This window comes from Octodon degus, unplaced genomic scaffold, assembly GCF_000260255.1.
Source record: "Octodon degus isolate 3935 unplaced genomic scaffold, OctDeg1.0 scaffold00012, whole genome shotgun sequence".
In the NCBI taxonomy this organism is placed as follows: Eukaryota; Metazoa; Chordata; class Mammalia; order Rodentia; family Octodontidae; genus Octodon; species Octodon degus.
The window spans coordinates 6,689,987-6,698,621 of NW_004524588.1; positions in this window are offsets into that span (position 1 = coordinate 6,689,987).

The window sequence follows — 8,635 nt, forward strand, 5'->3', positions numbered from 1 at the left end:
TACAAAATGGACATTCATCGGTATACCCCATTTTTTCTAAGTTCCGTTATTGAATATTATAGGTGTGTAAACTCAGCAAAATATTCTAAAAGAGACGAGTAGCCCATAATAGCATTGGGTCTTCTGTTTAACTGGCAATGTCAGAAATTATTGACCTGAGTCCCCCACAGCTCAACTTAATTGACATTAATTTTTATATTTTCCTTAACTGTTCCTTAGTGGGAAATAACCAGGCACATGGTATTTTTTCAGAAATGATGTAAGCAGTTTACAGCATTGCTAAGTAAGTAGGACTGATTTTGCCTGAATCAAAATAGCTTATCACAACTTGCTTAAACAATAGTGAGAAATACAGTTGTTCACCCCAAAAGAATTCTGAAGATAGTCATTCCAATAAGAAGCAAAACAGTTCTGCAGTTCCATCAAAGATATATCCTCCTATCGTTTCTCTCTACTGACTCTGTGATTTGGAAATGGCTAGCAAACTTTCTCTAAACTCTGACAGTCACATAAAAACTTCAAAAGAGGTAAGGAAGGCGCTATTCTCTTTGAAGGGCTCTCTGTCTTGTGGGGAAGGAAAGCTTTGCCAAATGTCCCCAGCTAACTTTCTTGTCCCTGTTTGGCCAGATGTATTTCACATCCCATACCTGGAGCAGTCAATGATGAAGGGGAAGGGCTGCTAGGATGTAGTAACCGCTGCATGTACTGCCTGCTACTGTCTCCCAGGACTGAAATAAACAAGCCATGTATTTGGATTGACCATGGAATCTTCAAATTTCTTCTTGTATAACTATTGCAGTAGTTCTCTATTTTGAGCCATATGAAAAGTCTCATTCACAAGATTTATAAATCTTACTTTATAGGTCCAGAGACAATAAGCACTGTATAAATAGAAATCATGCTAGAGTTAGGTAATGTTTTAAATCCTTTGTCATTTGACCCCATGTGTGATCCTCTATTTTTGACCAAATCACTGCACTAAAGAGTGAAACCTGGCCTGTGTGATGTCACTGCTGTAGTGTCTGATCAAAATTCTTCATCAGTGGAATTAAATTAATATCTCCTGCATGCCGAAAATACTGTCAATGGAGCACTCTGTTTGAATTTACTGATAGCTTTTTATCCTTCTCAAATTTATCCACATTCCATCTGTCTTAGTTACTTTTCTCTCCTTGCTGAGACAAAATACCTGACTCCCAAAATTAAGGAAGGAAAGGTTTATTTAGCTCACAGTTTTTGAAAGTTTTAGCCCATAATCAACTGGCTCCAAGGCAGGGTGGCGTGGCACCAGGGCAACAGTTCAAGATGGCAAAATACAGCAAAAGCAACAAGAGAAAAGGCGAGGAGAAAGCCTCTTTTCCTCCCTCCTACTGTATGCGCGCTATCCACCCAGAGGTGAGTGCAGCACTCACACCATCTCGGTGCCCTCCTCTGGCACAGGCTCATCATGTTTACAAAATGGGGACCCTGGCCCCACTGAGGCCCTTAAACTTCTAAACTTCTCAAGTTGACACAGCAAACAACTTCCTAGAGTGGTAAGCGGCATGTCCTCTATACCCCGGATGTAGAACTACTCAGGTTCTTAGTTAAGCTTCTAGACTTCTGTAGTTGACACATTGCATCAAGCATTATACCATCTTACACTTCAGCCAGACTAAACATTAAAATAGTAGCTACAGTGTCTTCTATGTATTATATTATATATAACGTATTAACTGTTACACATCATCCTCATTCTGTATTATGTGGCTACAGAAATGGCAGTGCAAAACTAGCACTAAACATTCTTCTTCATTTACACTGCGACATATCTAAAACTACATTCCGGTCATCTACTGCTCCATAAAAAATCACCTAAAGCTTAGTAACTTAAAGCAACAATAACCCCTTTATTTTGAGCATAAACTGCAATTTGGACAAGGTTTTTGGGGAAGGTAAGCTTCCACTGTCCCACAGAATCAGTTGAGGCAGGTTGATTGGGAAGAATCCCTTTCTGAGTGAATTCTTCGCATAGCCAATGGCTTAATTTGAGCTGATCTAACGAAACAGCACAAAGTGGGTGGCCTGAACAGTAATCACGTAACTCTCACAATTCTGGAGCCTGCAACTTGAAATCACAGTGCTGACATGATTGAGTCCTTGGTGAATGGCATTTTTGTTCTGGTTTATAGATAGCTGTTCTCACGGGGAGAGAGAGAGAGAGAGAGAGAGAGAGAGAGAGAGAGAGAGAGAGAGAGAGAGAGAGAGACAGAGAGAGACAGAGACAGAGAGACAAAGAGACAGAGAGACCTTGCTATATTTCATTTTGATTAAACTGATCAAACAATTTTTAATTATGGAAGGTATTTCTCTTTTTAAAACAACAGCATCTTAATTTTCTATCTTTATTCTTAAATTGCATTTTGATAATGTGATTTGCAAGTTAACTAGAACAGGAACTTCTTTGTAGAGTTAAATGGAACATAGCAGATTAACTTCTGATGCTAAACAAATGAAAATTTTTATTGTGCAGGGAGAGACAAGTGCTAAGTCAATATGAGGTACACTGAGGCAGTTTTCAATTAACTCACTTTTATAAGGATGATTTGCTTGGATTTTATAGAAATTGAAAGACTTCATGCTATAGTAAATGACCAATCTTATGGGTCTTTTTTTTCCCACTTATCATTACGCTGCCAAGAAGAGGGTGCCAGCTTATTTCTCTGACTTGTGAAAAACCTCTATGTCCTCCGGTTTTACAGCATCATTAATATTGTTTGTCAGTTATTGTTCAACAACAATGTGTAAGAGTCGGCAAGAGCAGTCAAGGCAACCAAGTGAGAGAATAAAAAAAATGAGTGGGTATCTGCACTGGTAGTGTCTTTCTTTCCAAGGATAAATGATTCAGAGTCTCAGAGTTCTAGCGCCATCAGTCAGAGGCCCACTTCCTACTTGACAGCTTTGATGACACTGCTTTTTTTTATACTAAGGCTTTATTTTATCTATCTAATAGCTCCCTTAGTCTGCCACACATGTACATTCTCTCTACTCTGATAGAATCTGCGTTCTGCAGCATATTGCTCCTAGCCATCTTTTTTTATTATATTCTACATGTCCTTATCATCATTCTAAATATTTGTATCTCTAGACAGATCTTCTCTGCCAAGTCTCACACTTATAAGTCCACATTCCACCTGTATGTCTTATAAGATTCACAAGCTCATTTTTCCTAAATCATTGAGAGATGCTCCCTTTCACTGATATCCACTAAATCACTACGTTCTCTAAATGCCATCTCAAAATGCACTCTGGCATCCCATCCTTTTTCTTTTTTCTTTCTTTCTTTCTCTGTTTTTCTTTCTTTCTTTCTTCTTTCCTTCCTTCCTTTCTTTTTTGACAGGGTCTCACTATGCAGTTCAGGCTGGCTTTCTGCTCACTTTTGCAGCCCCCATGCTGCTCCCAACCTTGCAGCAATCTTCCTATCTCAACCTCCCAAGGGCTGGGATTACAGGTGTGCACCATTCCTGCCTTTTTCATTACTACCACCACTAAGATATTTTAAGTCTCTTAATTTCTTCCTTAGGTTGATACCTAGATCTCTTTGAAGGGTGAAACACCTCCTGTTTCACTTTGAGTCATCCCCCAAACTCCTCCCAGACAGGCTGAACCAAAACTACAAATAAGACCATAGAACTACCACAGTACCACATACCCTCTTTCACTGCTTACAGAGTAGAGTTCAGTCTCTATCATCAGATATAATATACTGTCCATGGTAGGACTGCTGAATTCTTCTCTGCTGTCATCTTCTTCCAAAGAGTCTCTGAAGCTATGCATAATGCATAGTTTTCTGAAAGATCACGTTGTTGCATGATCTCACATGTCTTCACATACATATATTTACACACACACACACACACACACACACACACACCCCTACAGACTTTTTCTAAGTGAAATCCTCCCTTTTTTATTGATGCATCTGCCAAGTCACAGTGCAAACATGACCTTCTCTTTGAGTCTTGCTTTCATCTCTCCTCCTTCAATGCCAGATGGCTATCATTCCCTTTATTGTGTTATCAATTGTACCTAAATCAAACAAGGATTTTATTATCATACATACAAGATTTTATTTTTATGATCCTATTTTTTTATTTTATGTCTATTTGCTGGAGGAAAATATGAGCTCTTCAAGAGAAGGAAGCATGACTTACTAACAGCAGCTAGCTGTGTTGCGCTCCACAAAAACTGGTCAGTTAAACTGAGTAGAATAAATGAAAAAAGAAGAAAAGTGAAAGTAAAACCAAACTACATTGAATATGAATGTTTACTAATTTCTGAGTTACATTGAGAGAGTAAAAATAACATTGTATTTTGTCAGACAGAAACTTAAATATCTAAATACCTAGAAGCAAAACTTGAAAAATATTAAAAATCACTCTTTCCCCACCTAGAATATTTAAATGACAATGGAATACCCATCTCTGACAAAACTAAACAAAAAAAGGGGATATAAATGAAGGACCATTTTGTAGTGAAAAAAGAAATATATGAACATATATCTGTATATACAAATTAGTTAGATTAGATATACAGCTACTTTCTTTTAGTTCAATGAGCAGAAAGATTTGTACTAGTAGTATTTAGACAAGATATCATGTCTGCATCTTGTACTACAAATAACTACTATGAAGACAACAATATGCAATGCATTAATTATTGTAACTGTCCTAGTAACCTGTTTTGAAAGTGTCTCATTGCTATTTCTTTCTCAATAAAATTAATTTTTTAAAAAAATCACTCTTTCAGGTTTTAATGATTAGTATCAGATGCTTTCTAATGTGACAATGAAAGCCAGAATTTGAAGGAAATATTCATTAGAAAAAAGCAAGCTAAAATAATTGTCATTCCAAACAATTGTAGAGGGCCTGGGGAGATGGCTCAGTGGAATAAGTGCTTCCCTGGCAAGCGCAAGGGCCTGAGTTCAATCACCGGTTCCGCAAAAAAAAAAAAAAAAAAAATTGTAGAGGCAGAAAAGACTAAGAATGTTTTTCCTATGGCATAAAAGTTTTGAGAAGAGTAAAATAATAATACATAACTATGTGAAACACATACAAAATTCACTAGAAAAGGAAGGTCCATACTTATAAATTATGATAATAATTATTATTATGTGAATGGCAATAATGGTAGTAATCCCTACTACTTTGTGCTTTCTGCACGCCAGACACTGGGCTGGAGCTCTGCATGACCAGCCCCGTTCTGACCTCAAATAGCCTTGCACATAAGCATTGTTACTATTTATCCCATCTCACATATGATGAACCTGTTCAGAAGTGCTAGTTTTGAGAGGAGTGGATCTCTGCCCGTCTATGGAAAGGAGAAGTTAAAGCTTATTTTTTTCTTTTTTCTTTTTTCTTTCTTATTCTATTTCCTTTTTTTCTCTTCATAATTTCTTATAACTTTTTTCCTAACTTTGCATGCATATGGCTGATCATCTAAACAACTACACTGTAGACAACACTATGCAGTACAACCAATACAGTTGAACTCATATTACTTTATTAAGAGAAATTCTGTATCATTCCTAATGTTTTCATTATCACTATTTTGTACTCTCTTTAAAATTCTTTAAAAAAAAAAAAAAAAAAAAAAAGCAGTGTTGGGCCAGCCAAATACACAGGGGATTAAAGTGCCTGCTTAGGCAGATGCAACAGCCAGGGTTCAATCCCCCACATGCAGTGCTGATCCCACCCCAGGAGCTCACTGAGACGGTGATTGAGACTAGACATAGTGGCATGTGCCTGTAATCCCAGCTCTTGGGAGGCTGAACACGGCAGATTGCTACAAGTCCAATCTGCATTGTGAGACCCTGTAGACCTTGTAGTCCCTTACCAAAAAAAAAAAAAAAAAAAGCATTAATGGTTTTAAATTGCTAAGGTCACACAGTCTAGTAAGTGACAGGACCAAGTCTTAAAGTCTGACTTGTGAGGTCCAGCTCTTGTCTACTACACTAAAACAGGCAGTTCCTTACCCAAGCATCACGGTGCTTCTCCAGGCCTTTACAAAGACGAACTAGGACACCCATCAGCACCAATAGCTTCAATAGTTGGATCAGACTAGTATTTTGGGATCACAAAACCAACGAGTGAGAGTGGTGTATGTCCCTCAAGGGAATATATCTTTCTCCTGTTAATCTTCTATCTACTAAATAAACTCCAAATCCTCAACCTAGGACTGGTAAACAGGCAGCCTCTGGAAGTGGGGGAGGAAATATTTTTCTCTCTTTCTTAAACTAGGAAGCGGTTGGCTTTTGTCTCCCAGTGAAGGACATTCATGAAATGGTTTCAATGGAAGTCAAGGAGCTGCTCAGTATCAAGACTGAGATTTAGTCCAGGTGTCCGCCTATGCAAAGAAAGGGAGTGAGAGTAAGGATTTGTGCAGAAGTTGGAATTAATTCTCAGGATTGTATAGTTCCTTTCTATAGTTACACAGATTTCAGTGTGATCCCAGTAAAAGTTAAAGTCTTATTTTTCACCTGGTCTGAGGACTTAAAAGACCCTGCTTAAGGCAAAGCAGGAGAGGAAGTGGTAAGATCACGGACAGGGGCAAGCAGTCATGCCCAGCAAGGACGGTGCTCCATGAGGATCAGGGGCAGCAGAGCAGATGCAAAACGGAGAATGCTGGATCCAACCAAGAAGTCAACAAATGTGTGCAAGAGCAGAAGCTACAGCTAGAGTCTTTCCTACAAGGTTTCTCATGACTAGAACTCAACTTAAATACACTTTTTTATTTCTTTTTATGTTTTTAAATTTAATCTAACTTTATTTTGAAGGCTTTGTTTCTTTTTAAAACCCTAAAAAACTTCAGATTATATCACTTGGTATTATTGTGGTCTGTTCACAAATCTGCTCCCTCACATGCTGTTTGACGCCCTGATCCGCAGCAGGACGCGGTAATATTTTTTGAATAAATGAAAGACCCAAGATCCTCTTGGTCAGGCCTAGTAGTAACTTCTCTAGTTCCAGAAGATCTGCATGTTCTTTTCCTTTTATGAGAAGTCATGTGCACTAGACACTGCTTTTTTTCTACTAATCTGTAAATTAATTTGACCAAAATTGAAATTAGTAATTATAGTAGAAAGAACAGAATCATTTCACCTCATTTTATGTTCCTTCCTCAGGCATATTCATCAATGTTATTACTGATTCTTTTGTGTATGATTTTAATTAAAACAAGTCTATTTAGAACATATCTACATGTTTAAGATACATACTGCTTGCTTCTAACATCTTGTTTTTCAAGTGCTGAAGTGGTTTTCTCATAACAAATGCCTTCCAATGCGTCTTTATCACATGTGCAAGTAAAGTACACTCTCCCCTTCAACAAGGCAGTGTTTGAAATCCATGAGAGTGTTTCAGAAAGCAGATTCGATTAAGGCTTCCAAATCATACTGACTGTCAACTCAACACAGCTCTTCATAAAGAGGTCTTTCACAATCATGTAATTTTCAGGCACTATCAGTTTATTCACGGAGTAAAATAATATATTGATCTGATCCTTGACCTAATAATCCAATTTCATCAAACTTTCCAACCAATTTGAATTTCAACAGTCTGTACTAGTGATGGGGTTTGCATTTTGAAATTATGAAGAAAGAACACTCAATTACCTCTCCTTCCCATGGCTTCCAATTCTACTATTCTGCTAGAATTTCACTGCCTAACAATGGCCACGGGTGTGTCCAAAATTATACTCACAATGTTACACATCCCTTTCTTTTAATTAACAACCTACTAACAGTTTTTCCTCTCTGCTGCTGTTTGAGTAAATATTCTGCATGTTCTTTGCCGCTTTGTGGCAAATATGTATCTGTAAAAGTATTAAAAATACCACACCATTCCTTTCTTCAACATTCACTCACATCAGCATTAACAGACACTATGCCATCAGCTCCCATACAAGATTTAACCTACAAGAATATTTTTTCTTTTTTTCTTTTTATTTTTTTAATTTTTTTCATAATTTTATTGAGAAACAAATAGCAATGAGACAGTTTCAAATCAAGTTGGTTGAACAGTATCAATAATTAACATTGCATGCATTCTTCCTAGTGGTTATTTGCTGTACAAGATGTAGACATGATATTCTATTTATAAACACCATTAGAAATAATTCCTCTATTCATTAAGAGAATATAACTATATATCTATCCTAACCACTTTGAAAAGAATTATTTTAAATTATTTTAATTTTGCTGTTGCTGCTTTGTTTTGTTTTCATTTGTATATTTGGTAGAGGGTCTCACTATGCAGATCAGGCTCTTGGTGATCCTCCTGTTTTCAGCCTCCCCAGTGCTGGGATCACAGCCATGCACCACCATGCCCAGACTCTGTCACTGTTTCAGCGTGCACCAGGGGCAGAGCAGGCACAACATGTGGGATGGGGATTGAACCATGGTCCCTGTGCTTGCCAAAGCAGGCAACTAGTCAGCTGAGTTATCACACCAGCCCTAAAGTTTTAACTATAAAGTATTTCATGCACTCAAAAAGGCATAGAGGATGTCCTCTATCACCACTCCTATTCAATATAGTTCTGGAATCATTAGCTACAGCCATTAGACAAGAGAAAGAAATAAAAGGAATAAGAATAGGTA